We start from the raw sequence: 22,483 nt of genomic DNA, 5'->3' as shown, positions 1-22,483 counted from the left end.
ATCTAAATGTACAAAACTCTTCCCTCATCAAATGTACCCTGCTCAGGAATCCCCCTTTTCTTCCTAGTAAGCCAGAAGTCCCAACTCTTTAAATTGGGATTTTTCTCGACACAATCCCCAAAGCTGACAATGTCCAAGAAATCCCCTCTTTCTGGTCAGAAGTCTAAATTCCAGGATCATGCCATGTATGAAATCCCCTTCTTGTAAGTAGGAGGCAAGAATTTAGGAATGAGATTATTCATGGACTCCCTTGTGGAGCTACATGGGTGAGTACATGCAGTTCTACGTGAGTCTTTCCTTCCTCAACCCGAACTAGCCTTTTCTCCTCCTCGCACATGACACTCTTTCTTTTGTCTTAGGGCCTTTGTCCTCCTCCGTATTGGAATGCACTCCCTCCTCATCAGTACCTCATAAAATCTCTCTTCCTTTCACATTCAGCTTAGGAACCATCTCAACTATGAAGCCTTTCCTGACCCCTTCAACTGCTAATGCCCTCCCTCCCACACTACCCTAGATTTAAGTGCTTTCTGGGGGTGTATGTGTGGGTGTGGGTGTGAGTATTTGTATACACATACATACAGAGTGTTCCAAATGTCTTACTGTGGTTTTAAGCTCTTAAAGCTTAAACTTTATGTAAATGTTTTATTTATGTAAAATGCTTTTTATATGTACTTGTCCCACTCATTAACATGTTAAGGTCATTAAGAATAGGAGTTGATTCATTCTTCATATTTCTATCTTCAGCACCTAACTCGGTGCCTGGCACATAATTGTTGCTGCTGCTGCTGCTGCTGCTTTTTGTGATCCTATTTGGGGTTTTCTTGGCAAAGATATTGGAGTGCCATTTCCTTCTGTAGTTTGCTATTTCCTTCTCCTGGCACATAACAGATGATGGATTTTCCAGGATAATCTTCTATTGCCCTGGATGTTGATAGCTTTATCTTAAGGCAGGAAAGTCCACTCTCAGATTTCTGGTGACAAAATTAGAGATTAGATCTGGAAAAGACCTTAGAGCCCAATGAGTTCAATCCTCTCATTTAACAGAGAAGACAACCAAGGCATGGAGAGGTTAAGTAACTTGTCCAGGGTCACACAGCTGGTGTTTAAGACGAGATTTGAACCCTAGTTTCCTTGATTCCAAATCCCAACACTGGATCCACTACGTCACCTAGCTATTCTCAGATCTATGCTCAGAAAGGAGCAAGGGAGAAGGGGGTGAGAAAAGCTAAACAATAGCTCGTGTGAAAAAATTGAGGCTTTGAGAGCAATGATTCTCAAAGTGTGATCCAGGGATGTTTGAGGATCCCCAAGATGTTTTCAGGGGGTCCACAAGGTCAAAACTATTTTCATATTAAGACTTTCTAATGCAGTAAATATTAATAGATATAACCTACATAAACAAAAGCTCTTTAGTGGCCCTCAATGATTTTTAAGAGTATAAAGGAGTCCTAAGCAGTTTAAGAGCCACTATTTTAAAGGATTATAAGCTCTATATGAATCAACAGTCTATCTCAGCATTTTAAAAAGCAGATGCAAACCGGAAGCTGCCTTGAGAGGCCATTTCAAGCTCAGGCATGCTCTGCCCTGATAATGCAACATCTGGAGTATAATGTGCAGGTCTGAGTATTACATTTTTTGAAGGACATTGACAAGCTTGGACATATCCATAGGAGAGCAAACTGGATGGTGGGGGGACTAGAGACAATTTTATATAAGGATGGGTGGTTAATGGAACTGTTTAGCCTGAAGAAGAGAAAACTTCCTGGGGACTTAATAGCTGCAATTTGGATGAAGAGTTAGGCATGCTTTACTTAGACACAGCAGGTGAAACTAGTTTTCACTGTTTTCATTCCTAGTTTCACTAGGAATGTTGGAAGGAAATTGGAGACAGGAAGATTTAAGCTTGAGAGAAGGAAAAACTTTTTGCAAATAGAGCCTTCCAAAAGTGGAATGGGCTACCTTCAGCAGTAGTTACTTCTTACTAGACAGAGGTCTTTAGGCAAAAGCTGGAGGATCATTCATCAGAGTACTAGACAGGGAATTTCCCACTCAGCACTGGTTGGACTAAATTAATGAGATCCCTTCCAACTCTGAGAGCCTTGAAAGCATCTGAGCCAGGACTTTGAGCTACATCTTCTAACTGCAAAGTAATGAAATAGTCATTTTGTGTGCTGTGAACTTAATGTTACTGCAGTATATCTGATCTCCCTAGCATCTTCAGAGGTTCAAGTCTGGCTGTCGATTCATATCTCTATAGGTAAAAGAGCAATATAGAACACTATGTCATTACTGACCAGCCCCTCCTGAACTCTCAGATCATAAGATCACAGATTTACAGCTGGAAGAGACCTTAGAAAAAAGACCTTTTTTACATATATCGATGAAGAAACTGAGTCTCAAAGAAGTTAAATTACTTATTTACATATAGATGAGGAAGCTGAAGCTCTGGAAAAATTGAATTCTTTGCATGTTAAAAGATTTATTACAAAGGAAATAAGTAGTGGGCGCAGGATTTGAACCCACTCCTCTGCCTCCAGTGCTCTTCCCTTTTGTCTGACTCTTCATGATCCCATTTGGGGTTTTCCTGGCAAAGATACTGGAGTGATTTGCCATTTCTTTCTCCAGTTCATTATACAGATGAGGAAACTGAGGCAAACAGGGTTCAATGACTTGCCTAGTGTCACACAGCCAGTTAGGGTCCAAGGTTAGATTTGAACTTAGGAAGACTAGTCTTTCTGACTTCAGGTCCTGCACTCTATCCGCACTGTGCCACCTAACTGTCTACTACATAGGGCAAAATTTCTGGCTCTGTCTGAGCCAAAGCTTGTTGAGAGGCAAGTAGAGGCAGGGAAGCAGGCAGAGTGCTACATACTGTGTGCATTGAAGCCGACTTCTTCCTTTGCCCTAATCCTCCGCCCTAGATCCAGATGGTATTAGGCGTTAGCCGTCTACACTTCAGGTTTTTTGGTTTTGGTGGTTTGAGGAGGGGGGGGGCAATTGCTGACAATGGAGGCTCAGCCTCTGAAATGGTTTTAATGAGCGTTAGGGAGGAGAAAGCCTGGAGGAGAAGAAGGGGGTGGAAGAAAAGGGAGAGGAAGAAAAGGGGAAGGGAACATATATATTCAGCCCATCAGGTGACCAGAATATCAATAAGCGCTGGGGAAGGAGAAAGGAATCCATCCTTGGCAGGATGGGGCTGGCGGAGTGGGGACCAGCGGCCGCAGAAGGCGCCATGGGGACATCAGGAGCTCACTCATTGGTTATGCTCACACCAACACATTCCAAGAGAACAAAGGAGAACGCTTCAGCCCGCCAAGCATCCCCTATATCTCACGGCCCCCAACGCGGCGCCTGTCAACGAGAATCTACTCGGAACAAATGAAGAACAATTGAAAGGAGGAAAACAGCAGCCCGTAAATCAAATCAGAGCAGCTGGGAACTAAAGACGCCCAGAGCCGCCTTCACCAACTAGCGCTGCCGCGGGCACCTGCGAGCCCCACTCTGCCTTCGGCCAGCTTGATAATGCGGCTCTGGGTGAACTCTTCCATGTGTTTAGAAATTACTTGGGTAAAGCGTATGAAACTTACTGCCTTAGGTGTGCACGCGCAGGACACCGCAGCCCGAAACCACACAAAGAAAAGTGAGCCTGCGCCCTCTGCTGGCATGAGCCGCGAAAGACAGGGAGCATCCCTCTTCTCCATGTGGGGGGTGGGGGGGACCACAGAGGAACTTGTGTTCAATCATTAGACTCTGAAGCTGAGAATTTCAGAGCTGGATGAGATCTTGGAGGCCATATAGTTCACACATGTAGTTCTTTTCACAGAGCTAGAATCAGAAGCCTAGAGAGCAGAGTCAGATCTTGAGGTCTTGGGTTTAAAATCAAACTTCAGGTCCAATGCTCATTGAGATGAAAATGAGATGGAAGCCTGATGATTTACACACTGTGACTTGTAAGTTAAGAAGATTTGGTTTCAAGTCTCACTTCTAACACATACTGTGTAGTTCAGTGGTTCAGTGGGCCTGGAGTCAGAAAGAGTGAGTTCAAATCCAGCCTCAGCCTCTTGCTAGCTGCATGACCCTAGGCAAGTTTGCCACAGTTCCCTCAACTGGGGGTAATAATAGCATCTACCTCGAAGGATTGTTATGAAGGTCAAATGAGACAATATTTGTAAAAGCACTTAGCAGAGTGCCTGGTACATGTTGTAGGAATATATAAATGCTTATTCCCTCCTCTTCAATCCCCCCCAAGTATTTGGGTACCAAGCAGCACTCTAAATCTAAAAGTCACCATGTTGGTGACAGTTGGCTTTGTTAAAGGGAATTTCTTCATTTGGAAATTACCTTTACCAAAATAATCACAGGTCTGGAATAAATAAATTAAAAATAATGATGAGACTAAATCTAACCCAGTGTTTTAGACTAATAAATATTCTGATTTATTAATAATAAATTATAATTTTACATAATTTATATATTATATAATAAATATTAATATTAAAAATAAATAAATAAAATAATAAAAAATAAAAATATTTACAATAGATGGATGGATAGAAATGATAAACATTGGAGAGGATATGGATAAAATAGAGATGGGGGAATTTGGGAGCAAAATAAGGGAAATTAAGTCAATCTTCATAATAAAAAAAGTTGCCAAATGTAATACATAATTTCCTATTTAATATTTTAGAAGTATAAATATCTGCAGGGTTCTTTTTGTGGTGACCAAGAATTGGAAATTGAGGCAATGCCCATCAATTGGGGAATGAACAAGTTGTGGTATATGAATGTAATGGAATACTATTGTTCCATAAGAAATGAACAGGTGGACTTCAGAAAAACCTGAAAAGACCTACATGAACCAATGCTGAATGAAGTGAGCAGAACCAGGAGAACATTGCACACAGTAACAGCAACATTGAGCAATGACCAACTTTGATAGACTTGGCTCTTCTCAGAAATACAAGGATCTAAGACAATTCCAAAGGACTCATGGTGGAAAATGTTATCCATATCCAGAGAAAGAACTATGGAGTCTGAATGCAGATCAAAGCATGCTATTTTCTCTTTTTCATTTGTTTCTTCTTTCTCATGGTTTTTCCCTTTGGTTCTAATTCTTCTTTACAACATGACTAATGTGGAAATACGTTTAACGTGAATGTGCATGTATAGCCATATCGGATTACACTCCATCTTGAGGAGGAGAAAGTGGAGGGAGGGGGAGAAAATGTAGAACTCAAAATCTTATAGAAGTGAATGCTGAAAACTGAAAACAAATAAATAGATAAAAAAATTTTTTAAAGAGAGAGACCAAAAAAAAAGAAGAAGAAGAAGAAGAAATATTTGCAGGGAAGTACTAAGAGCTTACAAATCACAGTAACTGTTAGAAATCATAGCTTTCACAGCTCATTTGGTGCAAACATAATCCTATTAAAAATGTAACCCATTCAACAAATGGTTTCAAAGTCTCTGCAAAACATAATGCTAGGCACTGAGGTAACTGAAAATTAGTCCTTACCTTCAAAAAGTTTATTCTAGTGCTAGAGGGGTGATCCAACTTATAAAAGATATGTACATGATAATTGGAGGAAAGATAAAGCACTATTAATTCAGGGAATTAGGGGAAAGTTCCAATAGAAGACAGCATGTGAACTGAGCCTTGAAGGAAGCTAGAAATTTTTTTATTATTTCAATTTATCAACAATCATTTCCATAAGCTTTTGAGTTTTAAATTTTTCTCCCCCTCCTCCCCACCTCCTTCCCCAAGACAACGCACAATCTGATATAGGCTATACATATACATTCCTATTAAACGTATTTTCACATTAGTGATGAAACTAGAAATTTTAAGAAGTAGTGGAGAAGAAGGAATAGTTTTCAGTAAGGGGAGATGGCCTGTACAAAGGCACAAGATGAGAGATAATTAACAAATATGACATCATTAAACTAGATGGACCAGCCACATTTACATGTGGCCTTTGCAAAGTTTAAACATCAACTCTACAATCTTAATATTAAATAGCAATGCAAGATCACAACCTGGAAACATGACTCACTGCAAGGCAACCTGGCAGGGGGAGACCTGGAAGAAGGTTAGATAAGATTCTGAAACTCTTAATTCAGAAGACCAATGTGTCTGATAACAACAACAAACATATAGCTTACAAACCGCACTGGTATATTTACTTTTACTAGTCAGAAAGAAGACACAATTCAAATAAAAGACATTTAATAAAATAGAATAGTAAAAAAAATGACAATAGAACATTTTCTCCATAAACCTCAGGCATACTCTCTCACAAATACATACATCTTTGATAGACACCCTGAAAGAACATGTTTGGAAATATGAACAAGTAGGGAACAAGTGTGTCCCAAAGTGTGTGGGTAGAAGGAAGCACATATAGGCAGTTCACATATGTGAAATGGCAACTCGTGGTTCTAATTCTGTAGCACCTCTGGTGTCTTCTGGTGACTTCATTGCACTGCTTCCTCTTGGCCTGCTCCCTTGGGGTATACTTCTACTGGGAAGTCTTGGGGTCACTGCTAGGCATTACTTTACTAAGCACATTGTAATGCAGTCCTACCAACTTCTGGTTAGAATCCTGTTAGCCATCTTACTTCCCATCTGCCTGAGTTCAGTGACTAGAAAGCCTCTCCATGCTACAATAAGGGCAATCTAAGAGCTCTTTTATCGTAACCAGAGACTATAAAAGACCATAACAGGCTAAGGGGACTACTGGACAAATATCTAGCCAAGTGCCCCCAGGCTAAGTTTAAATCTGTTTTTTTTTTTTTATTCCTTGTGTCTAGGGATGAATCATAGTCCTTTATATCCCAGAAAACTATCTGACTTAGGGTTAGAAATGTCCAAGACTCCTCCTGCTTAGTATATAAATTAATATAAGTCAAATCAAAAGCTAATCAAAAGAGAGAAGGGTATTATCCTACATCAATCTGTATTGTATTCCTTCTGGTTTTATGTATAAGTGGTAAACCACAAAAATTCAAGACTCTGAGCTGCACTAAAAAAAAAAAAAGACAAAGGACTTCCTCTAAGCAAAAAGCGGAGTCTATATTTAAGTACAGAACTCATGTGTTTTCATCAATCAGCAATATGAACCAACCTTATGAAGTAGGTAGAATAATGATCATTATTACTTTTACAGAGCAGTCGTTTCTCTTGGTACATATTTGTTCTGTGTTAAATCAAAGAATTCTAGAACCAGAAGAGATATTAGAGATACTATAATTTGCTCAGTTTTACAGCTGAAGAATCTGAGGCCCAGGACAAATAACTGGATCTTGAGCCCTGCCTTGCAGAGAAGTTAGAAGGGAACAAGTATTTATCAAACATCTACTACAAACCAGGTACTGTGCTAATCACTTTACAAATATGATCTCATTTGATCCTCTACCAAGACATGATGAAAAGGTTTCAGATAAACTCGGGAAGACTCACATGAACTGATACAGAGTGAACTGAGCAGAACAAGGAGAGCAATTCTGTAATAACAACACTGTAAAGATAAACAACTTTGAAAGTCTTAAAAATTTTGATCAACGGGAGTTTCAAAGGACAGATAATGAAGCATGCTACCTATCTCTTAATAGAGACACGATGAACTCAGGGTGTAAAACGAGACATATTTTTTTTAATTTATTTTGATTAAGTACGAAAGGAGAAGAGGAAAGATTGGGAAGAGGAAAAAATAGATTCTTATGTATTGAAATTTTAAGATCTAGTTTAAAATAATAGTCAGTACTTATCTACTACTTTAAGGTTTTTCATTCCTCCTGACCTGGCCTGGGAAGGAAAGAATCACCATTCTATCACATGCTGGTTTCCTGGTCTGGTCTCTTCCAGCTCACAGAAGGAGAGCAATGCCCTTCCATCAGTTCCCTCACTGGTCCCCTCCCCTGATCTCCCTAACTCCCTGAGCAGACTCCACCCTAAGGCCAAAACCTTAAGGATACTGAAAACCTACCTGAACTTATTCCTCAATGATTAACAAACTCCCGTCTAGTCATACCCATCCCATCCTAGTGATACTGAACCCCTATCTAGAGTGCTACTTGTTCACCATTGCTACTTCTAGGCTCTCCCTCTACCATCATCATTCAGTAATCTCTCCTCCTTTGAGGCTCGCTTAATCTGTATTAACCACCCAATCAAAATTCTGGTAACTATTATCTACTGACCTCCAAAGTATTCCCTTCCTTTTCTCAACAAATTCAATGCCAGACTCATAATATTTCTCTCCTCCTCAAATCCTGCCTCATATTAAGGAACTTCACCATACATAGTGATAGTTCCCCAAACACTCCAACCTCACAGTTCCTCAACCTAGCCATTTCCTGTAACTTACTCTTTTACCCCACTTCGGCTACTTGTGAGCAAGGCCAGTCCATAAATATTGCACTTCCATGTTCATGAACTCTGAAATTCCCATTCCTGATTACAAACTGTTATTCCACCTTTCCTTCCGTCTTACAACCCCAAACCCTGTTTTTCATCCTCAACATGACCTATAAAATCCTCCACCCCTCAGTTCTTTCCCAGTCTATCACTTCTACACTAGTTCCATTCTTCTCCCTTCCTAATCTTGAGCCTTTCGTGAAACAATTCAGCTTTCTATTGTCTTCTTCTCTACGGTCCCTTCCTCTCTTATTGCACTGGCAACAATCTAGTCCTGCCAACCCTTAGCCTTGTGTTTATCCAACTAGCAGATGCTTCATTCCTAATCATGTGTTGCTGAACGAAGCTTGAGAAAATCATGAAATCAGGCTTCCTGAATCCACTACAAATTTACATTACATAATCTCCACTGGGCTCTCAATGTTGCAAGACAATCATCTTATATCTGCCCAATTAATTCATCATACCATGCACCACAGAAGCTTTTCCAAAGCTTTTCATCCCTCATCAAACCTTCCATGGCATCCTCCTCCCACAACTTTCTCAGCTGCCTCATATTATGCTAAAAAAAAAAAAAATGAGGTCATTCCCTGAGAGTTCCCTCTTTTCCCTTTTCTCCTCTCACATCATTCAGATGCCTTCCTCCACCACCTCCTCCTTCACCCCTGTTTCACTTGAAGAGGTGGCCCTTGTGGTCAAGGTAAATCTTTCTACATGGACAAATGATCCCATCGTCTCCAGCAGAATGGCCTCTCTATCGTCCCTACCCATCCCCACAATCTTAGTTGATTAGTTTTACCAGAACTCCAGACTCACATTCTCAACTGCCCATTCCTGATTATTTGTGTTGGTCTCATTTTGTGGTTCTTATTAACCCACTCTCCCAAACATCATTTCTTTCAAACCAGGATGTGGAGCTAGGGTATGAGTCAGATCCAGTCTGGCACTGCCCACTTATCTCTAGAGAAATTTGCTCAGGAAGCATGGAGATTTTTGTAATAGCCTACAGTTAGGGATTGAGGAGGATATGGGGGAAGGGAACCTGATGAGTTGTTGTAAAAGAAAGGGAATTCCCTGTATAAGATAATGTGAATCAAAGAACAGAGGCAAAAAAAATCCAAGATATGTTTTTTCATGGAAAATTAAGCAGGTCACACAGTACACGTAGGACAGAAATAATAACGGCTGACATTTTCCTAGATCTTTAAAACTTATAAAGCAGTTTTAAACTGACTGGGACTTTCACTTCTCTTCTGGTCTACTACAATAGATTGCTAATCAGTTTTCCTACCTTCAGTTGGGCAGCTAGATGGTAGATAAAGTGCCAGGCCTGGAATCAGAAATATTTTTTTTTATTTTTTAATTTAATTTAATTTTAATTTAGTCTTTTTTAATTCAAATCTGGCCTCAGACACTTAATAACTGTGTGACCCTGGGCAAGTCACTTAACCCCGTTTGCCTCAGTTTCCTCATCTGTAAAATGAGCTAGAGAAGGAAATGACAAACCACTCTAGTATCTCTGCCAAGAAAACCCCATTGGATAAAACTGAACAACAGCCTTCAGTTATTCCCCTCTAAAAACTATCTGCCATACAGCAACCAAATTAATAGTCCTACAGCACAGATCTAACCCTGTCACTCTCCTGCTCAAAAAACTTCAGTTACTCCCTATTGATTCTAGGACAAAACATTCCATCTGGCCTCAAAGGCCTTCACAATCTTATTCTGAGATATCTTTCCAGAACAATTTCACATTTATAACCTGTTACTAAGGACCTATTATGTGCCTAAAACATAATAGTTGCTTAATAAGGCTTGTGGAACTGAACTGAATTGAGCATACATTATCCCATTTGATACTCCAAACTACATCCTCCCAAAGTGTAGGTACTATAAGACTTTGTTATTCTGTTAAGTGCAGTGACTAAAACACTGGACCAGGAGTCAGGAAAACCTGGTTCAAATTTGGCCTCAGACACTTCCTAACTGTGTGACCCTGAGGAAATGACTTAACCTCACTCAATCTTAGTTTCTTCATCTCTAAAATAGGGATAATAAATATATATACCTCCTAGGGTTATTGTGAGTCTCCATGATATAATATTTGTAAAATGCTTTGTAAATCTTAAAGCACATTATAAATGCTATTATCCCCATTTTAGAGATGAGGAAACTAAGGCTTCAAGAAGGTCATTGGCTTGCCCAAGGTCTCATACTTAGTAATCGTCAAAGCCAAGTGTCAAAGCTAAGTCTTCTGGGTCAAAATCCACTGTTCTTTCAATTATATCAGTAAAGTTAAGTCAAAACCAGAGCATGGAAGGCCTTAAACAACAGGACAAGAAGTTTAGATTATATTTGGTAGGTACTAGAACATCTTAGAAAAACACAGATAGATTTGCATAAAATAATAAAGAGCAAAATGAGCAGAACCAAGAGAATGTTGTGTACGGTAATAGCAATATTGTTTTAAGAAAAACTTTGAGCTAATAAGTCATTTTGACTATTATAAATACTCAAATTAACTACAAAGGATATATGAAGAAAGATACTATCTGCATCCAGAGAAAGAAATGACAAATAAAAGTATGTATAGAATTATTTTACATATACTATATATGTTGGGGGGAAGTAGGAGAAAAGAAATTTACATGATAACTTTATTATATATTTAAAAGGAATAGCAAGTTGTACATAATAGATTTTCAGCTTCATGTGCAATCATCTTTTTTTTTAATTATACCATGTTATGGAAATGCTTGTTTTATTCCATAAATTAAAAATAAAATAGAACTAAAAAAAGGCATTTAGATTATATTTGGTAGGCACTAGGACATCTTTGGAAGCTTTTGATTAGGGATATCATTTAATCAGAAATTCACATTAGGAAAATTTCAAAGCTCTGTGATAAATTGGTGACTAGAGACTCAGAGGCTAAACAGAAAGCAATTGCAGTAGTTCAGGAAAGTCGGTGAGGACATGAACTAGAATGATGGCAGTAACAATAGAAAGGAAGGGATGGGCATGTGAGATATTTCAGAAGTAAATTTAATAGTAGCTATCAGTTCATCACATGGGAAAGTGAAGAGTCCAAAATTATTCCTAAGGTTTTGAAATGGGGAATGGGGAATGTGGAATATAGCAGTACCATTAGCAAAAATAAAGAATCTAGTGATAATGAGTGTATTTCTTCATGTTGAGCATTGCCCTATTTTAAGCATCCTCTTTCAAGGTGCAAATACCCCTGAAAAGAGTAAAACATTAAGTTGTTTTCAGTCACTAACACCTTAGTGTGAATTAGTTTATCACATCCTCTGTGACAGATGGGAGTCCTGGCACATGGATCAGGGTGCCTCTGGCAGGATTGAAGGGAAGGGAAAAGAAAGGGGAAGTAGGGGCTCCACAAATACTTTCCTTATTTAGATTTTTTATTCAGGGCTATGATAATGAGCTCATACTCTTTTTGATAAAAAAGTAGGAAAATGATTGAAGAACCACCTGGTTCCAAGTCCCTCTTATTGGGCTGGGCCACAGGGAAGAGAAGGCAACTAAGGTGGTATAGTGGATAGAGTACTGGGCTGGAAATCAGGAAGATATGAGTTCAAATCCTGCCTCAGACATTTACTAGCTGTGTGACCCTAGAAAAGTCACCTAACTTCTCAACCTTAGTCCTCTTATCTGTAAAATGGAGATAATAGTACATACCTTACAGGGTTGTTGTGAGGATTAAATGGAGAAAATATTTCTAAAAGTGTTCTTGCAAATTTTCAAGTGCTATATAAAAATTAGCTATTGTTATTAAGGGAAAGAATTTCCCAGTCACTTCATGGACTCTAGAATTCTACCACCTTGTCCATTCTTTATCATCTTCCTCCAGAAAGATCTTCAAAGACATCTTGAGAAGTCTTGCTTCCTAGTCTGAAATCCTTGCATGGTCACTAGAGATTAAAATTTGGAATCACGTGTAACAAAGGAAATACGTACATGATGAGTTGGCTGTGAGATATTCGTGATGTAATAAATGTCACCTTACAGTTGGAGGTTAGTGGATTGGAGTTGTGTGGGTATTTGATAGCTTGGATTGTGTTTATTTTTAATCTTCTATTGTTATTCTCATCACATTAATTTCATAGTCAGTTATTTGACATAAGGATTGGAAAGGACAGAAATTACATCCTAAATAATCCAAAACTTTTTTTGACCCACATGCAAGAGCTTTGGGAAATACCTATGGTTGCTCAAATTTATTGCTTGCAGGGGACACCAATATTTTCCTGGAGGTATGATTCTATTACACTGAGATCCAGGAGCCCATGAGATAGTGAAATCATCAAGAGGAAAATTCTGGAACAGAAAGAAGAACAGGAAATAGAAGGACATTACTCTGAAGAAGAATCAATGAGTCAGCCTTGGTCTTGACATCTGTAATCTCATACACAAATTCCACCCATCTGGATTTGTGAAATGAGATTGTATTTTGTCTTCCTTTGACGCTTCCTGAAGACTTAATCATGGCTTTCTCGGTGACTAGCATCAGCTCTCTAACACTTCTTTAAGAAAAAACTAGAATTTGCTTTTTCAGAAGGCTAAGACTATGGTAAGGGGTTCATAAGCTATAATCATTTGACAATTCTCCATCCTAGCATCAAGAACTCATCATCACCCTTCCAGATTACATCAGCCTTAGTACTTACACCTTATCAGTACCCTCTACCCCTAGGACATCTCCAATTGGAGGGAAGATCAGGGACCTCCTCCCAAAGGCCTCCATTTAAGGAACATGACCAGGCCGGCTATCTCTTTGTTTCTCACCTAACATACACAGTTATTCCTTTCACATTATGACTTTCCCCATTGCAGTTTTGATATCACAGGTTAACATAAAAAGTTGAATGGGAAATTTTGGAGAATTTTGCAGAAGCCACAGATGACACACGAAGGCCAGCAGATGATACAGAAAAGGTTTAGAAACTCAGAAATTCAGGTGTATAGGATTGTATAATATCAACCCAAATTTTAAAATAAAGTGTCATAAACACCTCATGAAAGAAAAAAAAATCAGACTTCTCTGGTATGAAGGGAGAGCCAAAACATTTTATGCAAATTTTCCAGATCACATGGGTGCTGCACCCCCTAATCCTCAAGATATGAAAGGGATAACTGTAGTAGGTGTTTACTGACTGACTGACATTGCTCCCATCTTCTATGGAATTCTATAGTCTTTAAGGTTTTCTGGGAATCTAAGAGCTATTTCATCTGTATTGACATATATATATTTAGATTTCCCCAGTAAATATATGTTAGACCTGAAATGAATTCTTCCACTAATGTCTTGCATTGGTCTCAGGATAGTCTGAAGGTGATCTTGGATTCTAAGCACTCCACAGTGCCTGCTTCAGCCACCTTCATGGTCATTGGAACAAATTGTTCTCATCTGCCTATTCTGCCAGGGGAAGTCTTAGGTACTATATCAATGTTATTTTATTATTATTATTATTACTTTGTAATCCTACATGCTTTATTTTATTCATTTAAAATCTCTATTCTGAGAATAAATTCACAGGTTTCACCAGAGTAACAAAGAGGTCCTAGACACAAAAATATTTAAGAACTAAAGCAAGGATGGATTGCAAATAATTTGGAGATCACCACAACCAATAAAATTGGACATTGTTGAAGTACTGTGGAAAAATAAAATACCAATTCAATTGACTTAGTCTCCAAATTAGCCAAGGAAAGACTTCTCCCTAAAACTGCGTAATTAATTCAAAAAGTATATCTCAGAATTTTAGCCTATAAGAAACTCACTGGCTCAATCAAGTAATTTCTTCTTGATATGCTTTAGTTTTATTTCTCTGTGCAAGATGTAAGTTCAAATTCCATTTCTGATATTTACCTATGTGATCACGTCCAATAATTACTTATTTTCTACGAGCTTTAGTTTCCCCCTCCATTATACAGAGATAATGATACCTATAATTCCTGTCTCGTGGGGTTGTTATGAGGTTCAAATTAGCTCTTTTACAAATTATATGAATATCAGTTATTATTACTGCTCCCTAAAGTCTACCAAATGTTATAAGATCATAGATGTAGAGCTGGAAAGGACCTCAAACCATATAATCCAACCCCCTCATTTTACAGATGAGGAAACTGAGACCCAAAGAGATTAAGTGGTTGATACAATGTAACCCATATTGTAATAACAATGTAGGCTTTAAGGTTTACAAAACACTTTGCATGTGTTGTTAGCACATTTAATTCTCACAACAATCCTGTGATGGGGTCCTCTCATCTCCATTTTTCCAGATTGCTTACTGGATTCTGCTCCTGACTCTCTGGACACTGTGCCCCTAGACTTCTCACACTTAAAGTACACTCTCTGCCCCTAAGATCCCTTCCTCTGTTTGTCTTCCCAGAACCACCACTGTCCAGGCCAAGCACTTTTGCATTAATTTCCAGGCTCAGATCCCTTTTACAGGTCATCTTCCCTCATTAGACTATAAGTTCCTTGAGGACAGAAACTGTCTTTCTACTTGTATTTGTATTCCTAGAACCTAGCACAGTACCTGGCATGTAATAAGTACTTAATAAATGCTTATTGACTTGTTGACGTAAAGATGAGTAAACTAAGTCCTAGAGAGATTAAATAGCTGCCCCAAGGTCACACATGTCTTCGGATGCTCAGTCTGCTGCTCTTTCCACTTCACCCAATTCATTCTCTCAATAGACATTATGAACAGCTACAATGTGCTCCGCTCTATGCTAGAATGGTGCAGAAAAAGGAGGTAGGAGTTAGGTGAGGGTTCTGCCCTAAAGATATCAACAGAGAGCTTGCTGGGCATCTCCTGTGGTCAGGAGTGAATTACTTACCATCTCATTGTATTGCTTAATGGAACACTGCTGAAGTGTAGACTAAGGTTACAATCGAGTACCAGGTCAGTATCCAGGAACAGAGGAAATGAATTAGAGGACAGTGAAAAGGAGGCTATTTTCTGAGACCCCACTAACCTCCTCCTTTAAAGGATATAAACCTATTAAAATGAGAAGAAATAGAAAATATGCAAAAAGTAGAAACCACATGGCTTTAGCTTGCCCCCAACTTCTTGGGGAAAAGGTAAAAATTAACAAAAAATCATTAGAGACTTAAGATGGTCCCTAAGGGGAAAAAAGCAACCAGAAATGCATTTGGTAAAAGGAACTGAAGCAGAAAAAGGTTAGGACCTAGCCAGTCAACCCCTCTAGGACTTATTTATCTTCTTCTCTCTTTCATTCCTCTCCCCTAAGTTTGTATCATGAGTCCCTCATTCTTTTTCTCCCCCCTCCATCCATCTAGTACTAGAGTTTGTTGGCCAGAAGATGCTATGAAAAGTGAAGGGAATACCAAAAAATTAGAGCACAAATGGAGTTTTCTCTTTTTCTCAGGCTTCCTTCCCTAAGAGCTTTTTCCTGGGCCCTTTGAAGGTCTGTAGACACAGAATCTCCTTCTCCCTTTCCTTTTCCCTCTCCCTCACTGACTTTGTTTCTTTTGGCTTCCTTGAGGTTCCATGAACTTTCTGTGTCCACAATTTTAGGAATAGTCCATAAGAACCCTTTATACTGTTACTGTTGTTCAGTCACATCCAACTCTTTGTGACCCCATTTGGGGTTTTCATGGCAAAGATACTGGTGTGGTTTGCCATTTCCTTCTCAAGATCATTTTAACAGATGAGGAAACTGAGGCAAACAGGGTTAAGTGACTTGCCCATGGTCATACAGCTAATAAGAGTCCAAGGCCAGATTTAAACACTGGAAGATGAGTCTTTGTAACTCCAGGCCCATCACTCTATTCACTCTGCCACCTAGCTGCCCCTTTTTACAAACCTCTGCAATCATACACATGCTTTCCTTTGTGGAATGGATGTAAGGATTTTTAAAGAGGGAAAATTCTCCATGCTTAGAAACTACATTTGCATATTATTTGATTTTGAGCTAGAAGTTCCCCTAAAGTAATCATCTATACTTTAATCTTGCATGTTTAATAAATATATACCCTGTTCAAAAAGAAAAAAAATCTATTTAAGCCTGATTTTATTGAATACAATTTGCCAAGATGTACCATTGCCAAGGTCAAAAGATCCCAAGTTCACAAAACTTTTGAAGTGCTGCCCAGTTCTGAGGGAGAAAACCGAAGAGTCTTGATGACAAAGTCATTTTATAATCTTGTTGGGGAGATGTAGGCTGAGTGTATGAAATAACTAGAAAATAATTTAAGAGGGTATCAGTGCTGTAGAATTTCTGGGGAGGATATAAAGGAAAAATCCTTAGTGTCTTCCTGGCAAAGACAATGGTCTCTACTACTTAGTTACAAAACAATAACCTAGAACTGAGCATAGTACCTAATATATAGTAGGCACATAAGATGTGTGTTGATCGTTTGACCTCTAGAGGTATTTGCATACATGACAGTGGCTTTATGATGTTGAATCCAATAGCCCATAGCATGAATCCTAATACAGTTTTGAAGGATTCTCCAATCTCCCAGGAGTCCAAGTTGAGGTTAAAACAAGTCCATAGCATCTTTTCTGACCCTAAACTGCACCCCAGGGCAGGAAGAGAAGCAAGCACTCTAGCTATAGGTTGGCATTAAAGAGTCTTAGGAGTCCTGAGACAGGTGAGGTTATTCTGGGACAATCTCATAGATTCCAGAACATTACAGAGAGATTCTTGTAACCAAATAAAATTGAATCACCTTGAAAGTCCCTTAAAACAGTTGAGAAATCTGGAGGCTAGAGCCATAGCAGTCTCTCCCACTTAGCTGGAATTAACGCTAGCCTGAAGCACTCCATAGCTGCAGATTTCACTGGCATATCCCAGTCTGGCTCTAAACATTGAACCTCAGAAGTTCTGAAATCACTTGAGGGTTTGAGGTGCGTGGAGGAATGAGAAAGGGGAGAAAAGGAGAGGGGGCAGTGTTTCATCTCCGCTCAGTACTGGTCACTAAGAAAAGGAAAAAAAGAGTAAAATGTCAGTGAAGTTACATGTTCTTTTCTTATGTAAACTCCTTGAAGGCAGGCAAATGTTTCATTTTTATCTTTTTATTCTCAATGCCTGGCATAATGATTGGCACATTCAATAAATGTTTGTTGATTCAATCAAAACATTCACACACACTCATTTGCACCCTGGGTACCAGCCCATGACTAAATTCCCTCAGCTGAACCCCCACTGTTTTCCATACCAAGAACGTGCTCTGACTTTCTCGGAGCTGCAGAAACATGGGCTATGCCAGCAGAGGAAACCTAAGCCACCGTCTAGTCTCAAAAAGAATCCCCACTACAACACATCTGACAAGTAGTGATCCAGTCTCTGTTTTAAGACCTCCAATGCAGGGGAACCTACTTCCTCTTGAAAAAAAAAATGTCATTCTGTTTTTGGATAGCTTGAGTTCTTAGAAAACTTTTTGCTTACATAAAACTGAAACTTGCCTCTTTTTAACTTCTACCCATTGTCCCTAGCTCTGCTCAGTAAAACAAGTCTAATCCCTCATTTGCATGTCAGCTTTTCAAGTACCTGAATATAATTATCACGCCCCCTTCTTAGTTTTCTCATCTCTAAGTTAAATATCCTCAATTCTTTCAACTGATAAACTCAAAGCCTATCTAAATCTTGGTTGTCCTCATCTGGATGCTCTCCAGCTGCAGAATAACATAATAGGAGACTTAAGGATAACTCTTTCAGCCTTAGATAAATCTAACCAAAATTAAAAAAAAAAAAAGAAGTTAAGAATCAGAATCAAATTTTAGAAGTTAGATATGACAGACCTCTGGCAATTACTAAATGGGAATAAAGGAAATACATAATTCTCAACTGTACATGACGCTATTTTTTTTTAAATGACCTTGTATTAGGGCATAAAAACCTCACAAACAAATGAGTAAAAGTAGAAATATTAAACATCCTTTACTGACCACAATGCAATAAAAACTATATAAATTTATGTAATTTACACATTTATGTACACTTAACATATTTATATACTATGTGTTTTATATAAATTATGTAAATAAATGGCAGCTGATAAAATTATCAGAAGTCATCTGGAGACTAAATAATTTAATCCTAAAGAATCGGTGGTGGGTCATAGAAATTATCATTTCATTAAAGATGACAACAATGAGACAACATCAAAATTTTGGGGATGCAACCAAAGTAGTAACTAGGGGAAAATTTGTCTCTAAACATTTTCATTGAGAGAGAGAGACAGAGAGACAGAGAGACAGAGAGAGAGAGAGAGAGAGAGCAGGCAAACAAATGAGGCATGCTATTTGAAAAAAATCCCAGAAAAACGATAAATAACGAAGCCCCAATTAAACATTAAAATAATGTAGCAAGTGCGGTATGTGTGGCTCACAAGGAGGCAAGAATAAACACATTTCTAGCATATCCTACCCCCACTTTTTTCCAAGGAAGACTTCAATTCCTGCCAAGAGGAGAAGCAGGAGGTTGGTGCCAGAGCTGGGCCAATCTGCTTTGCTCAAAGAGAGGAGATACTGTGCTAGAATTATATTTATCTGCTCCCTTAAATACAATTTAAATAGGGGTTATAATTTTTAGATTCAAGCTAAACTCCTGATCACCATTTCTCTATGGGGAAAGAGGGGTCTGGGCTTTATATCCAAGGCTTGACTCTCTTCCCACCAATAAACACACATAGTATCAAAGAAATCAATTTGTCTAAGTCAATAATAAAAGAAAAATCAGAAAAGATCTATGTAAAAGAGTATATGCCAGACAATACAGATTGAAGAAGTTCTATTATTAGAAGTGAAATAACAGCTCAACCAAAAAAGAGAGTCTTAGATCTCACCCAAGGGGTAATTCCCCAGGGTCTAGTGTAGCAAGCTGGGTATGGGGACATGATCAAAGTTCTACATGTTAACTTCCTCCCAAAGTCTTTCTCCCTTCATGCCCAACTACATGCCAATAAAACTGACAATTTACGTAAAATAAATGAACATTAACAAAAATATCAAACGGCCAGATTAACTAAACAATAAATAGAGAATTTAAATAACATAATCTCAGAAAAAGAAATTGAACAGGTTACAGATGAATTCCCCCAAAAAAATAAACCCCAGATGAATTTACAAGCAAATTATATCAAATATTTAAAGAACAATTAATTTCAACATTTCATAAACAGTAAATAGCAAAAGAAGAGACCCCAAATTCCTTCTATTATACAAATATAATCTTGAGACCTAAAACAAGGAGAGTCAAAGCAGAAAAACTAATATCCTTAATGCACACTAATGTAAAAATTTAAGTATAATTTTAGCAAAGAGGCTAAAATAACATATAACACAGATTAGACCAGATTGGATTTGTACCAGGAATGCAGGGTTGGTTTAATATTAGAAAATTATAAACTTAATTAAACCTATTATTAACAAAAGCAACAAAAATCATACAATTATATCAGTAAAGAAAATTATATATCACTATATAACATCAGATATAATTATATCAGTAGAAAATTTTTGACAAATTTCTGTTAAATTTTCTGTTAAATATTTCTGTTAAATACACTAGAAAATTAGGGAATGAATTGGTCTTTTCTTTAACATAATAGTGTACCTAAATAATATATCTAAAACCAAAAGCCAACATTATATGTAATGGAAATAAATTAGATTCCTTTCCAATAAGATCAGGAGTGAAACAAAGATGTCCCCTGTGGCCACTTGTATTTAACATTGTACTATAAACTCTAAGTATAGCAATAAGATAAAAAAAAGAAATTAAAAGAATAGATACAGGTAAAATATAGATATAGATATTTGTATATATGTGGAGAGACAGAGACAGACTGAGATAGAGAGATAGAGAGACAAAGGGAGAGAAAGAGAGAGAGAGAGAGAGAGAGAGAGAGACTGAGATAGACAGACAGAATACTGGTTGTCCTTCGTGCCTGGAGTACTTTCCTCCTTACCTCTTCCTCTTGGCTTCCATCCAGACTCACCTCAAACCCCACCTTCTGCAGGAAGCTATTCCTAGTTCCTCTCCATTGCTAGTACCTTCCCTCTGAGACTAGATCCATTTATATGGTATACATCTTGTATGTACAATTTTTGCATGTTGTTTCCCCCATTAGAATATGAGTTCTTTGTAGTCAGGGACAGTGTTTTTTGCCTTTCTTTGTATCCGTAGTGCTTAGCACAGTGCCTGGCACACTGAAAACACTTGACAAATACTCCTTTACTGGATGATTGCCCAAAGTACAAAAGGAGTATTATCATATAGGGAAAATAGGGAAAGAAAATAAACTGAGTGTGAAAGTTCTAAGGAGATTCTGGATTAACGGATAGTCATATTGAATTAGGGCTCAGCCCAGTTTACTAGAGGAAATGAAGGCAGAATATAGTTTAGTGGAAAGAGCACTAGATTCCTTATCAGAGGACATAGCTTTGAATCCAGGCTTGGTAGTGTAAAAAGAACATTAGACCAGGAAGACCTGAGTTCAAATCCTGCCTTTAACAATTCCCAGCTGTGCATGAGCAAGTCACATGACCTTTCTGAGCAAGTCTTATACGCAAGATGGGGCAATAATATCTGTTGTGCCTACTTCATAGTGTTCTTGTGAAGATTAAATGAGATAACATATGTAAAGTGCTTTTAAAACTTTAAATATAATTACATAAATAATTATATTATAATTATATAACATATGTACAAATTATAAAAATAACTATATAAATGTTAGTTATTATTATTATGTACATCCACTAGGTGGCACAGTAGATAGAGTGCGGGACTTGGAATCAGGAAGACCCGAGTTCAAATTTCACATTGACATTTATTATTTGTGTGATGGCTAGGCAAGTCACTCAACCCCTCTGTGCCTCAGTTTCCTCATCTGTAAAATGAGGCTAATAATAGCATCTATCACAGAAGGTTGTTGTGAGGATCAATTGAATTAGCTAAAGCAAAGCAATTAAAGTTAACTAATGTAGCTCTAAAGTAAAGTGCTTTAGAAACCTTAAAGTGATATTTTTTAAAAATTGTGTGTTTATGAATGCTATTATCACATTACTTTACTTCTCTAGTCCTCAATTTCCCCAACTGAAAAAAAAATAAGAATGAAATAATTGGAATAGAATCACGGGTTCTTAACCTTTTTTGTGTGTTACAGACCCTTCTGGCAGTCTGGTGAAGCCTTTGGGCCCCTTCTCAGAATAATGTTTTTAAATACATAAAATAATATTCATATGATGAATAGGGAAACCAATTATGTTGAAATATAATTAACAAAATATTTTTTAAACAAGTTTGCAGACTTCAAGTTAAAAATGCCTTGATTAGATACTCTCTGAGCTGCCTTTTGGCCCTGAATTCTATTTCCCTAAGAGGTGAGGTGGAAAGGGAGTAACTACCCAGATTGGCAGAGAGAAAGGGAGAGAATTTCTGATGGGGGATGGTATTCACAAAGACAGGAAGAAGTGAATCATGTATGAGGGGAAAAATTAAAGGGACAACAATGAGGACGGCAGTCGGGGGCCGCCAGGGCAGTACTGGTGGATTGCCCCACAATGACACAGGGGCCCAAGTCTGTAGTTGGGACCATATGGTGATAGTCTGGCTTTATGGGCCAAAGGTGACTAAGGGAGAGCTATGGTTCTGGAAAAAGAAAAGGGAAACGAGAACGCTTTCATGTAGTATTACCACCAAAAGAGGACTGAAGTGTGGATCCACAAGGAAGGAAAAGAAGGCCAAATACCACAGTGCAGAACTTCATTCAAAGTCTGGGTCACATGCCTGCTGGAACAGCTAGAATAACCTACACCCCATTTCTCAGAGCTGCTCAGACTGTTGAGTTCATCAGATATGACCCTTCCTCCCTGTGGTCAGGAATCGTGAAGCCTCTGAGGTTCACTGAAATGCGGAAGCCTAAAATCATTCATTTCAATTTTCTAAGCCAGTATATGGCTTTACTGTCAGTCAACAAGCATTTATTAAGAGCATGCTATGTGCCAGGGGAAAGAGAGAAAGAAAGAAAGAAAGAAAGAAAGAAAGAAAGAAAGAAAG

This window comes from Vombatus ursinus, unplaced genomic scaffold (genome assembly GCF_900497805.2).
Source record: "Vombatus ursinus unplaced genomic scaffold, bare-nosed wombat genome assembly UNPS02014787.1, whole genome shotgun sequence".
NCBI lineage: Eukaryota > Metazoa > Chordata > Mammalia > Diprotodontia > Vombatidae > Vombatus > Vombatus ursinus.
Note: the sequence above shows the minus strand (reverse complement) of the source record.